At 38.9% G+C, this 20086-nt stretch overlaps 1 pseudogene; it reads right to left on the bottom strand.

The window, feature by feature from the left end:
* The window catches only part of LOC149302805 (cortactin-binding protein 2-like), a 90169-nt pseudogene that overhangs the window by 1982 nt on the left and 68101 nt on the right, over window positions 1-20086 (bottom strand).

Genomic DNA, 20086 nt, shown 5'->3' on the forward strand with positions numbered 1-20086 from the left:
ACAAATCATATTTTAACTTACTTTTTTGTTTCAGATACCATGCTTCCTTGTTTGTTCGTATTGTCCAATGCACCACCTGTGCAGAATATTGTAGAAGTGTGTTTAAATGATTGGTTTGCAATTGGCACAAATAAATATACATGGGAATAAAATGTGAAATCACTGAGCTTTTTAGAGTCTACTTGGCTTTGTTGTCCTACTTGATCCCTATATATAACATGTTTCTGAAGGCAAAACAATATGTGAATCACAAAGTCCCAATAAAACAGTGCTGATATTATTTGTCTAAATGAACAGGATATTAATTAGCATGTAAACGTCACCTGCTTGCTTCCTTTCTGGCTTACACCAGGATGATGATGATGATGCCGCCAAATGGCTTGATTTTTTACGAGGACTTGTGTTGACTTTTCTCCAGGATCCATTCTCTAAGTTTTTCTTCCCTCCAGGCTTGTAGGTGGAACTCATTGACATCGGGAAGTGCCCTCCTTTGAAATCTGCTATGTATTGCTCTAAATCTGTAATGACAATAAATAAAACACACTAACATGTTTTCTATATCATGTGCCTCAAAATATCTTTTAACGCTTAAGAAAAGAACAACATAAATTGGTCAAACTCATACATTTTACAAAATTAAAATGATAAACAATTCATTTTAAACAAAGCAGCAACATAAAAACTAAATGGGACCAGATGGGTCAATCTATGATGATGACTATGGTCCAAGTATGATTAAAGTATCAAAATACTGTTTCATGGTATATGTTTTACATTTACAAAGACTTCTGTTACCATTTCCGGAGAGATGACATCCATGTAGAACGGCTTTATTGAGCAGGATGCTGAGAGCAGCTTTCACAACTGCCTGTTGACCTTGGCTTGGAGCTTTAGTGGTTGTGATATGACTAGAAGGTCTCTTGACTGTTGCTATGGAGAGTATTGCTTCTTGGACTCTGGGAACAATGACTGCATTCCACAATTTTGACAGCCATCTAAAAACGAAAGACAAGTGAAATCACAATAAATATGTAGTAAACACAATACCTTGTATTATATTATGAATGCATTCCTTCTGGACTCCTAAAATAAATGAATACGTTCTAATTTCCATGTAGATGTCCCGAGTTCTGATTCTTTGAGGAGGTCCCTGTCATTTCCCAAAGTCATCTTCTATACTTTGTGAAAAAGTATGTGGCCCGAGTGGCTCTTACTTTTCACTTTTGAACCTTGAATTCAATCTTCAACACTCTTTTGTACTGTTCCCTTTTGATTAAATCATTTAGAACTTGTATAGGCTCATTCATAACAGAGCCTAAGGGGTATCTACACTATGCATTGAGGCTATACATTCTTATCACATAACTGCCAAGGCACTAACCAACAATCCAGCAGCACATTATCCACCTTTTTACACTGAAGTAAAATTCAGAAACAATATTTGATGGTTTATGAATAATCTTATTTTAAAAACAATGCTGAATGTCCTTCTCTATTACTCCGTTCAGACACACTGGCCTATATCTTCCACGGTGATCCCTGCTGCTGCTCAATATAGCCAATAGTGAAATCATCTGAATCTGTTTATGAGAGAGGAGTAAATACAGCAGCATGTGCTACTAACAAAGACAGACAACGCTAAAGGTTTGCACTTACTTCACTATTATGTGTGCATTTCCCGGGACTATCGAACAAGACAGGAATTGTTGTGGTCCAAGCAGAGCATCTGGGGTACCAAGTCTGGACAAGCAGGAGTTTAACTGGTACCACACAGCACATATCCAGTCAATGCCTTTACAAACAGGATCACCTGGGGGTGGCATTTTACCTCGGAACTAATAGAGGAGGAGTATAGATCAAATGAAGAACATATTCAAACATGCTGTATTTAACAATTCATTATGTTTAGAAACTTTATTAAAATACCAATATCAAATGAGTTGTGAGCTTTAAAGTGTTTAGAAAAGTGATTTTGGTAATATTGCACGATCCAAAAATGTCAAACATATAACTAGTTTTTTACTTATTACTTTTTAATCATTTAAAAAAAAAGTTTCACAATCTTTTACACATGATATTCCCGTGTCTGAATACATAAGATATTTATGACATTCTATTTCCAAGGCAAGAGCATTAAATGTGTTAAAATACATTTCCCTTGATGAAAAAAAAAGCTGTGATCTTCAAAAGCCATACTGAAAATACAATCAATCGTTCTAGATTTTTGACTGCACTGTTACTATGACATTTTATGCTAAATCAATATTTTCCTTCTGTTTCCATTATCCTTGTAAACGAATACTGCATCTCTAATGAAATGATCATTACTGAAGAGGATTAAGCCAAGATTTCATTATACTTCAAAAGATGTTAACCTACTCTTGCTCTAAAACTTTAAATGTAGACTAATTTGCTGATGCACGCCAATGTACCTCCCAGCTTTTTTATATAACAGTATTGTTAATGATATACTAACAGAGGCTTGCAGTTTATTTTTAATTGAATATTAAAATGAGTTGATAGTCTTGTTCTTACCTTAAATAGAGCTTTCCTTTTCAAGAACTTCTGGAGCACACTTTGCATGGGCTCTGCGTCCCACCTTAGTTGAACCCAGCGGAAATGCTGCTGAACAAGTAACTCCGATCCTTGCAGTCTGGATCTAGCAACAGACCCCATTAAAAAGCAATCTTCATGGAAATAATAGCTATCAGACAAGCCATTTGCTATCAGAAAAAAGACAGAAAATTCTATATTATACTATATTATATATATATATTATATAGACTCAAAAAAGCCTAATGTTACAGCTGCTCTTTATTTTTACAATTGTGTGTTTACCTACCTCTTTGAACAGAGTATGGATTTTCACAACCACGATTCTCCAAAGGTGCCATTAAGTCCCCAAGTAATTCTGAAATACAGGTCCTTTCTAGGTTCCGCAGAATGATAATGGTTTTCTTTTTTGCTGGCGGCAGCTCAGAAACTGGAATCAAGCAAGCTGTAGTGGAAATTAAGTATGTGTATCATTATATAGTGCTGTGGAATTGTATTTGCTTGCGTCCTGATTTATTCTATTTTTGCTTATTTGTCGCATTTAACTGTTTCAGATCATCCAACTATTTTTAATATAAGACAAAGCAACGGGAGACAGCGGGAGTAAACACAAAATGCCGGTTTTAAATGATTATTGCATTTATTGAAACCTAATCAAAACCTATATCACCCATGTGAAAAAGTAATTGTCCCCCTAAATCTAATAACGGATTGTGCCAGTTGGCGGCTACAATTGCAATCAAAACGTTTGCGATAACTGGCAATGAGTCTTTTACATTGCTGTGGAGGAATTTTGGCCAAACTGTTCTTAGCAGAATTGTTTTAATTCAGCCACACCGGAAGGTTTTCAGCATGAAGGTCTTACCACAGTATCTCAATCAAATTCCAGTCAGGACTTTGACTAGGCCCTTCCAAAAGCTTCATTTTGTTTCTTATGAGCCATTCAGATATAGATTTGCTTGTGTGCTTCAGATCATTGTCTCCCCTCGTAACCTTAAGCTTTAGGTCACAAACTAATGGCCGTACATTCTACTTCAAGATTTTCTGGTAGAGAGCAGAATTCATGGTTCTATCAATTATGACAAGTCGTTCAGGTCCTGAAGCAGTCCCAGACAATCACACTACAATCGCTGTGTTTGTCGATGTTCTCCCATGGACCTTGCTATTTTTCCACAGTCTTACTGTGGAATCATAAACACTGATACCTTGAGGCAAGTGAGGCCTGCAGTTCTTTACATGCTAGTCTGGTGACCTCCCGGATGAGTTGTCGCTCTTGGAGAATGTTGGTAGGCCGAAAACTCCTGGAAAGGTTCACCACTGTTCCAAGTTTTCTTCAATTGTAGATAATTAATCTAACCGTGGTTCGCTGGAGGTAGAGTTGGAGAGCTTTTTCTTATTTACATGAAATCAGCATTTAAAAACTGCATTTTGTGTTTACTGTTATCTTTGTCTAATATTAAAAGTAGTTTGATGATCTGAAACATTTAAGTGAGACAAATATGGCAAAATAGAAATATAGAAGAAATCAGGAAGAGGCAAATATATTTTCACAGCACTGTATGACCTTCTTATTCTGCAACATTAGAACATTTAGAAGGAACGCCCATGTGTAAATACTGATGTTTTTAAATGAAAATATTTCAATCATGATAATAAGAAATTAACCAAAAAGAACAGTGTATCATAACAGAGCAATATGTAGTGCCACACAATATTCCACTACTCCAAAAGTACCCTTTTCAGATGGAAAGATGTGGATGTACCTATCAGTACAGATCAAAACAAAATACTGGCTAATTTTTCTTGTAATGCAGAATTTGAATTTATCAGCAGACAAAAAAGCATTTTCCCCATCTAATTTGCAATATTTGTTCTGCTTAAAAAACCTTAAAACCAAGAACAATCCGAATAAGGTTTTGTCTTATGTTAAGGACAGCCTTGTGCCTACCACCTGCAAGTTTAAATTCCCTAACTGTGCTAACCTAATAATAATTTACTTCAGGTTTGAATATATACGACATGTGTACTGTACCATCTGAAAATTGTGCGATTTGCACATCATTACTGTTCTTTCTTTTTATGCAGGCATCCATTTTGGATTATGCAAAGACTACAAAGAATCCCAGTTGGTCTGTTTACCTTTGAAATAAAGCTCTTTACCTGAATTGATGAATACATCTACAAGCTGCTCCCTGGATAAGTCTGCATCCACTTCTACCTTGACAATGTCACACTTAAAGCCAGTGATATCTTCCTTTTGCTGTTATAAAAAAAGATTAAAAAATAAATCAGTGGAACTTTGGTCCACCCTTGGCTTAGAGATTATGCACTCCTAGCATTTTACATTACCTTCATGAATTGGGCCAGCTGCTCCACTATATACTCTTGGAAGCTTCCCTCTGGGCCTTGGAAGATCACATTGTGATACTGTTCAACCTATGTAAGCAAAAACAATGAATTAGAAAGTTAAATGAAACAATTAAACAAAGCCTTGTAAATGATCGTGTTTTATAAGGGTGTCATTATATGGAATGACCACTCAAGAATGTTATTCCACCAATATTATGGTCAGAGACACTTCCTACAGTAACTATTTCCTTCTTCCAAAGATAATGTGGCTTCTCAAAAATACATAAAGTCAGCCATTGTCCGCCAATATTTAAACAAGTAGTGTTCAAAGAATAACCAACCATGAGTTTAGTATTCTTCTTAAATCTTTGTTAGCCATTGAGGATGGGTTTGAGAACCACTGGCTCAAATAACATGCATTAGTGTAAAAGTATAAAGTTGTACATTTTTAGCTGCGGAAAGAAAATAATATTTCTACCAAATTTGATATAGATGATACTGAATTGCATACTGTAATAATATTAGTGAATAAGAGGCCTATGAGATTTTAAAAGCTTCCACTCAAATGCAATTTGGTTGCCAAATGAAGGTATCTCAAAGTTGACTATATTAGAGCAATATTTAGTAGTTATATTTGAACAGCAGGTGGCAGCATATCCTAAAGAGCAATAGCATACAATTCCACTAGAGATATTGAGATTGTGCCAATGTTATTATAAAACTACTTGTGCAAACTTCTCAGTGTATTGTATATTGTAACAGTGGTGAAAGCTTAAAGCTTGTACCCTTCCCTACTACCCTAAGATACTTACTGTCTTTAGTTATTTAGTTTTTACTGCAGGTGCCTTGTTAGCAACGCATCATGCTTAGCTCAAGCTGTGAGATGAAATATAGAAATCATATTCACAGACAGTGGTATATTTGTAAAGCGGGGGTATTAGCCACAAAACTGGGGAGCAGATAGCCTTGTTGAGTGATCCAGCTCCCTAGTATGCCACAAATTGATTAAAATAGATATCTGATGTCTCAAATCCCTAAAAGACGGATGTGGAGGTAGGTGCAGAAGGCACTATCCTTTGACAAGCCATGGGCAGTGGCAGAGATAAATACACCTCTATCTGCAGAAATTATTATTAACACTACGTTTGAAGGACACGTAAAATCCATGGACTTCACCAATCCGAATGAGGCTGAAATCCATGTGTTCAGAAAAACAAATCACTTGGCATTCTCCTGGAATGTCTTATAAAGTCAATAAATCAATACTTGGAGACAACATGTTCCCTTGTTATAGAGCGTACGAGACCAGTGACGTATCCTGGCCTAGGGCTGCAGGTCCAGGGTGGGGGCATTGGGCTGGTTACAAGGGAGACCTTTGCTCTCTCCAACTAGCCTATTTACGCTATGGAGGCTTTGCTGGCTCCAGATAAAGCAGGCTGAGATATGATGTCCTATCCCGGAGTTCTATTTCTTAAAGTTTCATAGTGCCTTTTATTGCATCAGAGACTCCGACCAGGTAGAAGGGACTGGGAACGCTGCCCTAGGGCGGCCCCAAAGGTTATGTAAGAAACATAATGTAAAGTGTGAAAGGATGCGGAGCTTATCTCTTTATCATAAGGCGCTTGCATCACTCCCTCTCCCTTTTCTGGACTGGCCTTTTCATCTTCACTGCAACTATGTGCTACTGAGTTCCCAAACTTCTCAGCTGCCACAACCCAAGGCCTCTGCTTCTTCATGTGTTATCGCACAAAATTATATCTCTTTAGAAACTTGGCAATCTGAGATGGAGCAAACTTGAACCTAAATCTAAGTTTAAATCCCACCTCCTTGGGTTTTGCATAAAATACCATTAATGTCTATATAATGGTCTTGAGCGATCCTATTTTTACATTCCTTTAAATGTTTTAATAACATGGTATTGAAAACAAAAGCTTGCTATGCATTTAATTAGGCTAATTTTGTCTTAAAAAGGCTACATGAGCTGTTTTTTTTTAAATTATTTAAGTTTAGCCACAAATGTATTTTGTCATGAATAAGAGCACAGCTGGTATTCCGCCCCACATTCTGACATCAATGGATGGGTACAATGGCTAATTACAAAGGAAGCGGAGAACAGCTCATTTGTACTAACTTGAAGGATTAATTTAAAGTACAGTTCATCCCAGAACCGAAAATAACTCAGTTGCCTTTAAAAATAACCTAAATATTTCTTTCTTATCCATTGTACCTTTAAAATGAAACTCTGTTAGTTTATGTTGTAGTTTTTGAATCATGTTTCCAAGAACTCTATTTTTACTATATGTATCAATTAAAAGTAAACAGACAATATTTTAAACATGGAAAACTATTCAGAAATATCTAAATATTGCAAATATTAACGTTTTATATTTCAAAATAGGATCCGATTAGATAATATGTTAGTTTGACACCTGGGTCTCCAAAATCAAAACACGAGACATTATTGGCATCTGACATTTTCAAAAATCCTTATTTTATTTATTTGACTATTTAGGTGATGTGGTGCTGGGAGTGGGTTAGTTAAATTATTATATTTCACCAAGGGATTGTGTTTCTATTACATAATTTGCATGAAATAAGTTTCATTTTGTACCTCTAAATACAGGAGATTATAGCATTAACTTGCTTTTTATAAGCTGTTGGTGATTTTGTAAATTAGAATATAAATCACTTCTTCATTGGGACTTTACTTCGAATTATAACACGTTGTGTATCATTTTCACAGAAATCAGTCATTAAAAAGGATATTCACATTATAGTATATATAGTTCACCTGTGTATATACACCTATAGAGAACAGTATACATATAAATACAATTATAGATACAACCCCTGCTATATATATATATATATATAGTACTCTATGTAGTCAAAGCATACCAGACGGAGGAAGTTTTGTAGTGTCTGAATCGGGATCATGGATGCATAAGCCACACCATTAAGAGAACCATCCTTTGGACCTAAAGAGTAATAATGCAATGTGTTACATGTATAGCATATCTAACAGAACAAGCACAATACGTCTTACAAACAGACTATAGGTTGGGTCAGAACACACAGCAGAAAAGCGCAATGAATTTTCACATATTAATAACATTTTATAAATGGCCATTAATTATTGAGAGCTTTTATCCAACAGAGAGCGAATGACGCCATTACCCTGAATAGAGCTACATATTTAATGAGCACACAGTATTAAATTACTTATTCTAAGAAATCCTAGACCTTATAGGAAATCTTCCATTCTTATACACAGAAACGCATTATATATGTTCCATATGCCAAGGAACAGGAAATGGATTAATAGTTGCCTTACATATATATCCGTTAAAACACTCAAAACCATTCATCTAAGTATTTTTAATAAAGTTAAAAGCGTGGCAAATCAAATGTAATCTTAGTTCATCCAGCAGGAGATACCCAGCCAGGGATCTTGATACCGTTGCCGGGAAGTTAATAGAACAGTTTGATAACCATCTCAACAGACAGGTGGTCTCTGTAACACTGGGAATTGACCAGGGCGAGGAAGAAAAGGAAGAAAAAAAAGCAAACTGTACAACATGTCAGTTCAAAAGCAAAGTTTGGTAGACTAGTCGCCCGAGTAACCTGTCAGCCCCCATAAATTTAACTTTTGGGGATAGAGGGTATCTTATGGCTAATGAGCAAATACTGAAATAAAGGATCTTGTTGCAGATGTGCCACAGGGACAGGGATATTCCAACCACATTTTTGCTAGAACGGGCAATTGTTGAATTTAGAAAGCAACAAAGTTTGTTTCTGGGATACAGACTGTACCACTTCATAGTACTGCCACCGTTTAAAACGACAAAGCTTCCAAATTCTGCCCAGTCCATTTTTTTGGCCAAAGTTTATTCGCTGTTGCTGGAAATGTCGGCCCCTAACGTAATTTTAGGGGGTGATTTTAACTTGGTGGCTAATGTTTCCTTAGACGTCTCTGGCACTTCCTCCCGCCCTCTGGGACTCTCCTCCCTACCCATGCTGGATCACCTCCGTCTGCGGGATGCTTGGAGGTTTCTTAATCCAACGGATAAGCAATATACGTTCTACTCTCATCCCCATAATTCGTTTTCCAGGCTGGACTACCTGTTCCTGCCTGAATTATTCCTACATAGGTTAAAGGCTGCCCACATAGGCCAAATAGTGATCTCTGACCATGCTCCCATCTGGATAGAGGTCTCTCTAACTTCCCCATATCAGATGTCCCTTAATTGGAGGTTTCCTAGCTACCTTTATTCTTCGGAAGCGTTTAAGCAATTCCTGATTGCCAAATGGAATGACTACGCTGATGATAACCATGTTCATCTGGACGACCCGGATTTATTCTGGGGTGCTTCCAAACCAGTTCTAAGGGGCCACATTATTGCATATGTTGTGGGACTCAGGAGAGAGGCCGAAGCTAAACTTGTCCGACTTACGGAAGATCTCTCTACGGCGTATGTTGCTCATAAAACTCATCCTAGTCCTGATACCCTGAAAACGTATAAAGAAATTAAATCTCTTTATGATGCCTGGGTTACTGAGAAAGCGCAGCTTTCTCATAATTACACTCGTAACGCCTTTTTTCGCTGGGGCAATAGGCCTGGTAAGCTTTTGGGCAACCTTATCCGCCACTCTAAATCTAAATATCATAGTGTAACTCAGCTTCGAGATGGTTCTCGATCGGTTGTGACTGAACCCGATAAAATCACACAGCTCTTTGCCGATTACTTTGAGGATTTTTATTCCTCAGAATCCAATGATCCTGATATGATGCTTCAGATGTTTCGGCAGGCTGGTATCCCTAAATTAACGCCCGACGACCGAGACCGCTTGGTCAAACCGTTTAGCCCCTTCCGAAATTGCTGCTGCTGCCATAAAATCCCTTCCTAACGGTAAATCCCCAGGACCAGATGGCCTGGGAGCCGAATATTATAAATTACTTTCTACTTATTTACCGACGCATCTTACTGATGTTTTTAATGGATTTCTACAAGGAAAGATACCCCAGAAGGAATTTACGGCTTCCCGCATTATAGTCCTCCCGAAACCTAACAGGGACCCTGCCCTGTTATCCTCTTATCGCCCCATCTCCTTGCTGAACCAGGATCTTAAAATATACGCCAAAATTATGGCTTCTCGACTACAACCTGTTTTAATGAAACTTACCTCCCCCTCTCAAACGTGTTTTGTTAAGGGTCGCCACTCTACGCGAAATATTAGAGGCCTTATTTCGGCGATCTTTACTGCTAAATTTACACATAGCAAAGCCTCTATCGTCATTAGTTGTGACGCTGATAAGGCTTTTGACAGAATTTCCTGGCCTTATCTTGTTAGTTTCTTTAAATTCCATCATTTTGGTTTACCCTTTATACAGATGTTTCGAGCATTGTATCATTTGCCTATGGCTCAAGTTACAGTGAATAATGTGAATTCCCGCTGGTTCTCTCTAGGCAGGGGTACTCGTCAGGGCTGTCCTCTGTCCCCTCTTCTTTTTAACCTGGCACTTGAGCCCCTCATCCGAGTAATAGAACGTTCCGCTGAGCTTGAGGGAATCCGGATAGGTGATGTTGAGCTTAAAATCGCTGCCTTTGCTGACGATCTTTTATTATATCTTTCTAACCCCAAAGCGGCAATGCCATTCCTTCTTAATCTATTTGATTGTTTTCATAAAGCCTCGGGATTTCTAATCAATAAACTCAAAACCGAGGCGCTTCCCATTTTTCCTCAGGCTAAACGTGGTTGGGGAGGGACGTTCCCCTTTAATTGGACCAAACATCCCTTTTTGAAGTATTTGGGTCTCATTATCCCAACAAATTTGGCGCACCTTTATAAGCTAAACTTTTCTCCTCTGTTGCGTCAAATGAAGGATTCTTTCAAAACCTGGTCCAAATTTAACCTCTCCTTCTTGGGACGATGCCACCTGTACAAAATGGCCTTTTTCCCCAAGCTCTTATATCCGATCCAAGTGCTGCCTATTACCTTAAGGAAAAAAGATATCCAACATCATAATGCACTTCTGCGTAAATTCCTGTGGTGCAATAAAAAAGCTAGAATTTCACTGATTAAACTCCAACAGCCTGCTCGCAATGGAGGGGTGAATTTACCCAATCTATTGGACTACAATTTGGCATCTATCGTTTTGCGGCTGATTGGTTGCGTGGTGGGTCTAAATTCACCAATGTGACCCTGGAGCAACATCTATCTCCAGCCATTTCTTTGGCCTCTCTCCTGCATCTATCTAAAGCTGACCTTCCCCTGGAGGCCGTCTCCAACCCATTGCTGTATCACACTTTAAAGGCTTGGGGGCGTGTTAGGCGGCGCCTGGGCTTGGAGGTTCATTACTCTAAATTTCTGCCATTGATCCGTAACCCGCAATTCCAGCATGGGAGGGAGGATGTTGTCTTTCAACCCCTGGCCCGGGAAGGGGGTCGTACCGTTGGCGATTTTCTGGACCCACGTGAGGGTAAATTGTTGTCCTTTTTGCGGCTCCAATCTAAATTCCCTACTGTTAACGTTCACCCCATTCACTACGTTCAACTCCGTAATTATATTAACACATTGCTTCCTTATCTCTCTGGGGCTAATTCTAACAATCCTTTAGACCAGGTAACGATATTGTCCCCCGTTATAATGCTCAAGATGTCCACAATCTATAATCTGATCAGGCCTGCCATCGACTGGGAGTCCCACGGTGCAGGTCTTCCCTCCTGGAGGGCTGATTTTCCAAATTTAACGTCGAACCGGATTCTTCAAGCGTTTATGTTTAACTCTAAAGTCCTGGTTTCTAGGGACTATAGTGAAATGTTCCTCAAGATTGTGCATAGAGCGTATGTCACCCCTAAACTTCGGTTTTTGATGGGCTTAGCGGATCACTCCCGATGCTTAAAATGTCAATTACCCGAGGCAGACCTCCTGCATGGCTTGTGGTCTTGTAGCTCTATTGTCCCATTTTGGAAAGCTCTACAATCATACATCAATGACACTCTGGGCATTCGTTTTGTGATATCTGTTGAATGGGCTATTTTTGGTATATTCCCTGACCACATTCCCCCACCTGTAGCGAGGGCTAAATTTCTCCTGCTCATTCTTTCCGCAGTGGCAAAGCGGGCAATACTATCTCAATGGATTGCTCCACGGCCTCCACTGCTTCCTATGGTCCTGTCGCGTCTGCATTTCTTGTTTCAGATGGACTGGCTTGAAGCTGTCCTCCATAAGGAGAGCAAGGTCAAGTATCTCTTCAATCGCTGGTCCCCATTTATCGCAACATTAGATAGTACTACCAGATTGTCACTGTTTCAAACGTTCAACACCACAGAGTGGTATCGTCTCCAGGTCCTAAAAGGTATTCGCCCCATTCCGGGGTTCTGACCTCGTTGTGGGTCAGGGAGTATCTGGGTTGTGGTCCGGTGTTCTGTGATTAAGGAGGTGTTATTACCTACATTGTATGTTTTATTGGAATTGTGCATTACTTGTACTTGTACGCATCTAGTTTGTCACCGTGTCTATTTGTATCTGCTGTATGCTTTGTTTTCTCCATGCAATAAAGAAGTTTAAAAAAAACAAAACGACAAAGCTAAAAAGTGATAGCGGATTCACACACATAATACAGAATGAGACAACTTCATTCATGACTGTCGCATAATCCAGGCGCCTGGGTGCCCTCAGCACTTGCCTCTGTGTCCCAGTATAGCCTAGCAGGGGGGCAAGGCCGGCTTATACACCATTACCAGGCCACGGGCAGATGTAGAGCCTGACCTTGGGAGAGTCACTTGCACTAACACTATATGCCTTTCTCAAGGGTAGAATCTCACAGCACCCAGTAAATATATAGTTTTATAAGAGTTTTTTGGTATTTATTTGGTGGATTTAGGAGTGCTAGGCTTATACACCATTACTTATCCATGATGCTAGGAGGACACCTTTTTAAGCTTCAGCTTTACTAATATATTTAGCTTTTGGCATGCAGTTCTGATTTTTCACTCATACATACACACCTAGACACTCACTAATACACCTAGACAAAAATACATGTTCGACTAGATTGTAAATTCTCAAGAACAGGGCCTTCTTCTCCTTTTGTACCAGTTTGTTATGTGTGATTCCATACTATGTTGTAACAGCGCTACAGCATCTGCTGGCCCTATATAAATTAAGGGAATGTTCACACGCTAACATACCCAGACACAGAAACACACACACATACCCCGACAAAGACACATACTAATATTATAGTTGACCCCCAATCCGCCAACGTACCAGGCACACCTTCCAGGATTTGTCGAGCCCTGTCATAATCTATTCATTATCTACTATCTATTCATGATTTCTCATGAGAAAGTCAACTCAGCAGAAAAATCAGAATAAGGGTTCCTCTCAACGTAGAGCAAGTACCAGCACAGACATGAGAATCCCTCTGAGGCACTTAGTAGCTTCAGTGTGATCAGCTGCTCACATACATAAAAAAGCACCTGTGAATTCCCAGTGTCAATGTGTAGATCAAGCCACGTTAACAGCTAGATGTTAAATGCAGATATTAGTAATCGTTCCATTTTACTAAAGAACAAAAAAGACTCTAAGCCCTCTCAGGGAAATGTATGTTGCTAATGTTAGAAAGGGTGATACAGTTGTCCTTATCTTATACCCATATATTCTAAAGAAATGTATATAATAAAGAGGAGAAACAGAAGAAAAATCTGCAATGGCAAAAGGACAGCAAAAATCACATTTACTACAATGGTTGCTAAAAAGACATTTCATTTGAAATTGCCAAACTGAATAGCAAAGCTAAAATTGTAAAACTGCTTAGCTCTGCAAAGGCAAAGTCAATAAGTCATCATTATACTTTTACCTACCCGGTACTAAAACAGATATATGGTCCACTTTGCTCATCTTAAGGAATTCCCATGGAGACTGGAGAAAAATCTGACCAATTGCCCAAGATGTATTTCCTAGGAAGGAAGAGATGCTATCATCACTCGAGCCATTTCAAAATTGACAAAAAGGGAAGATTTGCAAGAATTCTCCTGTGAAATAAGGGTATCACCTAGTGACACTAAGCTACTGTATTCTAGATGTCCTAATAATAATAACAAGAAATAGCTGTTACAATGGTTATATGAAACGTGATAGCTTTCAGAATGTTCTAACCTTTATGGAACAATATACTCCATAAATATGTCCCAAATAGCAAAAGTTTTTGCACTGTTACAGATTTAATATACTGAGAGAAATCAGAATTAGGAAGTGGAGTACATTTACCCATTTCTGAATGGACGAGGAAAAGCACAAGCGTCATAACACCAATTATTATTTAGCAATAACAAGTTATGTTATAGAGCAGAGTCAAAAGGAGATCCAGGTCGAACACCTTAAATCACAGATGCAGGAAATAACACTAAGATGTCTACACCAACCAAGTGCAGTGAGTGGAATGAAGATTTAGCATTATGTCAGGCAATTTTGGGTTAATTTCAGGCCAAACCGGTAATAAAGTAGAAAAAAATGGAGGCGCCAGTCACGTGCACGCCCTCCTCTCACATGCAAGATCCACTGATCATGTGATTGCTTACCACGAGTAAGGCTTGGACCTGGCGTACTTGTGAGTTGGGTGCTTGCAGCTTCGGGGATAAGTACTGACACCTCCAGGCTATACATATTTAGATCCCTTAGTCATTCCTGATAACTTGTACCCTGCAAACCACTTACCATTTTAATAGCCCTCCTTTGAACTCTCTCCGGTATGTAAATATACTTCTGGAGATCTGGTCTCCATTACTGTGCTTCGTTGTATATATCATGAGCTAGTGCTTAACAACTATTTCATTGGAATCTACAAATGTACATTGGAAAGCTATCATACCCAGTTTGAATGACAGGTCACTGATTGACAGGCCAATGCAGGATTCACTAGTGTTGTTAGACGTCAGGTCTTCTCGACTATCCCATGAATCGGAAAGCACGGACATGAAATGGTTAGAAACGGCCCGATTCACAAGCAGCGAAAAATCATCCCACGACGTGTGTTTATGAATGCGTACGGAACAGATTTCCTCACTTTCTGACTCATCTGTACTGTAGCAGACCTGTATGTTCTCATTCAGCAAAATCCTAACTGGAATCCTGAAGGAGTCTGTAACACAGAAAGCTATGTTAATGTGCTCTGTAAAAAAAAAAATCCCCCCGAACATAACCACAATGAAACCGTGAATTTAGTTCTGGTCAAAAATAAATGTAAAATAAAAGAATTGTGATAGGAAACTAAATATATCAAACACTGATACTGGATTTGGCCTAGTTCGAACACAGCCAACCTTTGGCTCATATGCCAAGTAAGTATCAATGAGATCTATACGAGAGGCTGCCCCAACCCGGGCAACGCAAGTCCCAAGAGCTTTGTCTTCTAGAAACCAGGAGAATCTTCATCGCATATAGAGCATAACAACATAGTAATCTTGTTCTGCAAGCAACAAGATTTCAAGGAAAGATTTCTTCCCCTAAATATTTGATTCCTTTATCTCTTAGACGTCAAACATTGGTATTGGGTAGCAGTGTTACAAGTGATCATATATAAATAAACTCACTGAAGTTCTCCAGGAGCTGTTTACAGTCATCTGTGGCCACATCGTGAACAGTACGGTTGCAGTTATCTTGTTTTTCTGGGTCAAGGCCAAAATGGCTGCATAGAATTTCCAAGCAGTTCTGGAAGAAATAAAGTGCATTTGAGAAACAATTCAATGCTATTTCAGAAATGTTAACACACTTTTATGGCTCTTAATACACGACTTTAAAAATACTATTAAAACATACATTTCTTTAAATCGGAAACATACAAAATCACAGAGAATGTAGTAAAGCACGCAGAATTCAGAGCAATAGAATGGAACCCACTGATCAGTTCCATTAGTATTCTGCCCATGGCTGAAATGCTTCAAGATCCAGCTGTAGCAACAGAATTAGTATATTATTCATGCATGTACAGCGCATTGACAAACACCTTAAGGCCCCAGCAGGCTCTTCATCAGCTGCTGCATTTTAAATTACCAGATTTCCAATATCCCCAACCAAAGTGTGCATCCAAGGTGCTGTTCCACCTGGATGAAACATTAATTGCGCTCTCTAGCCTATAAAGCAACTAAACATTTATTGATCGGTCAATTTTTTCTTTCATCTCAAGGTTTAAATTATACAAACAATACTGAATTGTCCATGACAACAAACTGTCAGTGTCTATTTTTTTGTGTGTTATATGATAACTGCACCCTGGTGCCCATGGATGTTCGGCTTCTGAGCGTATGTACAACATGTTTTTATTAAACATGCAAATCACAACCCAGTATGTATTACTTAAAAAAAAAAAAAACAAGATAAAAAAAGGAGAAAAAAAGAAAACAGAATGGATTTTAGAATGAGTTTAATGCAGTCTGAAATCAAATTGCCAACAGTGCCAAGTATTTACTTAATTGTTTGATGGAGAGGACCGCATTAGTAACTGGAAACATTCGGGGGTTTTTTCCATCATTTTCTGTCTCATGAATTAAAGAGCATGTTAACAGAACACAGAGTGAAAGTCGTTTTAAATGAAGTGTTATCCCCATGCATAAAAAAGTGTTGTTCATTGATCTCTGGTGTTATTCACTGATGTGACTGAGGAGTGTGATTTTAATGTTCCCACCGAGAGGAAACTGCAGGATAAAGTAAGCAGAGAACAATAGAAACAATTGGCACAACTAGGGAACAGGAAACTTTTATTACTGTAATATATGCGGCAATACTATAAAAGATGTACAAAACCTTACCGTCCTGATTCGTATGGCTGGGACAAATAATCTATTATCCTGGCAACTTTAGGTGCAATTGTTAAAGGGGCAGTCTTCCTGCATAGAGAATGGCTGGGTAGGGGCACATGCATATAGGAAGGATGCTGCAGATTTTCCATATGAATTTCCACCACGGAAATGTATTTGGTATTAAAATGCATACGATGGCTGGAATATCCCTTTAATTTTATAAAAGTGTAATTGTTCTGAGATCTGTACTAGAATCACATCTCTCATTTAAATACAAGCATGGGCTTCCAAAGGATATTTTCCAAGGAAGAGGGCAAAATACTCTCCCCACATTTTCCCCCATCCCTCCATGATACCCCCTTACTTCATCCCTATTGCCTGTCTTTGTTGCTAATTTGGCTAGCAGAATATTATTGAAGAAGCAGTCAACAAAAGTTAGTGTTTGTTCTGTAGACTTTTGTAGACTCATTTTGCTGGTGTTGTGTCTAACATTTGGGACTTCTAGTGCTGTTACTACATTTCTCATTATGTTCAGAGAACCAAATGGATAGCGAAGGATCATGAGATACTCATCTCACAGCTGCTGCAGTGCCAATCCATAATGATATAAAAGCTTTGACAATCCAGTTGTTGAATACTCACTGGCCATGATGCGTAACATACCAGACATGGAAATTTAGTCAATAGCTGGAGTATTAACTAACCCTAGCTGTCTGAAATAAACTACCTTGTGTCTGCAGCATTCAAACTGTGTCCATGATCAGCTGCTAGAGTGACGGGGAGGAGCCCAGCTGGGGGGGGGCATGTTCTGCAGGATTAACTTAATGCTTTTTATTTTCATGGTTAATTCAAATGTGGAACACCAAATCAAAGGTGCAAACACCTTTATCAAACGGTGAAGTAAGACACCATTTTGCAGAATTCACTAGAAAACATACCTTTAAGCCTTTAGATGCAGCAATATGAGCAGGTGTCCATCCTTCTCTATCTGCATAGTTGAGCAGGGCAGATGAAATGGCAGGTTTGATTGTTTTGCAAGAACTGTACTCTTTGTTCTTTAAATCAGAAGTGTCGCCATTAGGTACTGCATTTAGGTGGCTTCCATCAGTGGTAACACCATAATACATAAGCAGTTTGAGACAGTCCACATTTCCACAATCCACAGCTGCATGAATTGGTGTCCAGCCATCCTAGAAACAAAAAGTATACTGAAGAAACTCACATCTCCACAAAGGGAAATACTTTCAGACTGCATAAGAGTCTTCCAAGCCTTGTATTGTTATACAGGTATTGTTAGGCTTTTAGAGTGCGATTTAAAAAGATTTGCTTCTCACAACTGCCCTTCAAGACACTGTCAGAACTGACAGCTGCATGATGAGTTCAGCAAAAGTAAATTGCTTGTAATGACTTCAGGGTGAAGACTTGACAAGGTTTTCAGGTGAACATCACTTATGCTAACTGGTTCTAGGTGACAAGACAGGACAGGATAGATGTCCTCGTAAAATAAATAAATAAATAAATAAACATTGCAAACACGAGACGTACAAAGAATGTGGCTATAGATTAAAAATTACATTGCAGGCAAAAACCAATGCCAGAGGTAACGCACACACATATCTATAAATGCTCAGTTGTCTCAGTCTAAGTTATCTGCTACAACTCAGCAGCTGCCCATGTATCCTGAATGCTACACCAGTTTCGGTTTCCCCTGCTCCCACTCTGGCTTCAGTTCTAACCCAGGATATTGTTGTCTGACTACATCTATGGGCCTGTGCTATGGTACCTCGCTTGGACTGATTTACCCATTGCTGACCATGGCTTGTCTCCTGACCCCGCTCCAAGGACAGATTACCTATTGCTGACCTTGGCTTTTTTTCTGACCCTGCATTATGGTCTAGTTAATCATTTTCTGGCCTTTACTTGATGTCTGTCCTAGTCACCTCAGCGTATTTCTGATCCATACCAACTGTTGTCAGCGCAGTTTCCAGCTTCCTTTGGCCCTACACCTCGCTCATGTTTGCGCTCTCTACTAGGCATAGTACCACCTCTGTGGATATTCACAGGACAGTGACTCCTCAGATAAGGTTCCAAATTCCTCAAACCAAGTTAGGCTCTCTACGTTATATGACACTCCCGCACTGTTAATTCTTTACAAATCTTTGCTACTTCTCCCCTTCCATTATAATCCAAAAAAAGCATACACAGATACCCCAACATGGTATGGCCAGCATTCTATTAATCATATATAAGACAAGGGGAAGATCTGAAGGATATAATAAAACCATATGGTTTCTTGAATATTAGAGCTGTAACTGTTTTAACTTGTCACTTTGTGCCCTGACTCTAGTCTACAGACCCTCTGAAAAATTCATGAGATTCTTAGGGTGTTAGGAGACACCTGTAGTTCTAGAATGTAAATGGAAGCACCTTTCCAAAACCTCAAGTTGTCTTATTCTTTATTCAAATAGTGGGTTAACCATTACTTGAAGTAAAAAGCAATGCCTTCCTAATATAAATCTAAATTGTAAATATATGTATCTGGTGGTTATCCATGAATTGCATTTGGACACTTTGACTTACATTTGATGTAATGCTTTGGTCAGCTCCAGCTTCAAGCAACAGTTTAACAATATCTGAATGTCCATTTATACAAGCCAGATACAAAGGGGTCTGTCCTCCATCATCATGGTTGATGTCTGCATTGAATGCAATTAAGACCTCTGCACATCTATGGAAATGTATTACATTTTATCTCATTCAGCAATAACACTGACGACATTGACATTCAGCTATTACACTACAAAGTTTGCAAGAAGAATTACCGTATTTGCTCGATTATAAGACGACCCTGATTATAAGACGACCCCCCAAATCTGAATATTAATTTAAGAAAAAAAGAAAAATAAGATGACCCTATATGAAAAAAGTTTTACCAGTAAATGTTAATTCATGTAAACTATTTTTTTTAATAAAAGCTATGATTGAGAAAAATATTTTGGTTTTATTTCCTTCTATTTTCCAACCTGCCCCCCCAGTTATGCACATCTACCCCAGAAATGCCTTATACCCCCTATATGCCACTGTGCCCCATGATATGCCTTTTAACCCTATATGCCACTGTGCCCCATGATATACCTTTTGACCCCCCTACGTGCCACTCTGCCTCCAGAAATGCCTTATACCCCTATATGCCACTCTGGCATTAAGGGGGTTAAAATGCATATTATGGGCCCAGAGTGGCATATAGGGAGGTTTAAGGCATTTCAGGAGGCAGAGTGGTGTATGGAGCGTTAAAAAGGCATTTCTGGAGGCAGAGTGGCATTAAGGGGGTTAAAAGGCATTTCATAGAACACTCTGCCTCCAGAAATGCCTTATGCCCC

The sequence above is a fragment of the Sceloporus occidentalis genome, unplaced genomic scaffold, assembly GCF_023333645.1.
Source record: "Sceloporus occidentalis isolate IW3139 unplaced genomic scaffold, rSceOcc1.0.p SCAF_17, whole genome shotgun sequence".
In the NCBI taxonomy this organism is placed as follows: Eukaryota; Metazoa; Chordata; class Lepidosauria; order Squamata; family Phrynosomatidae; genus Sceloporus; species Sceloporus occidentalis.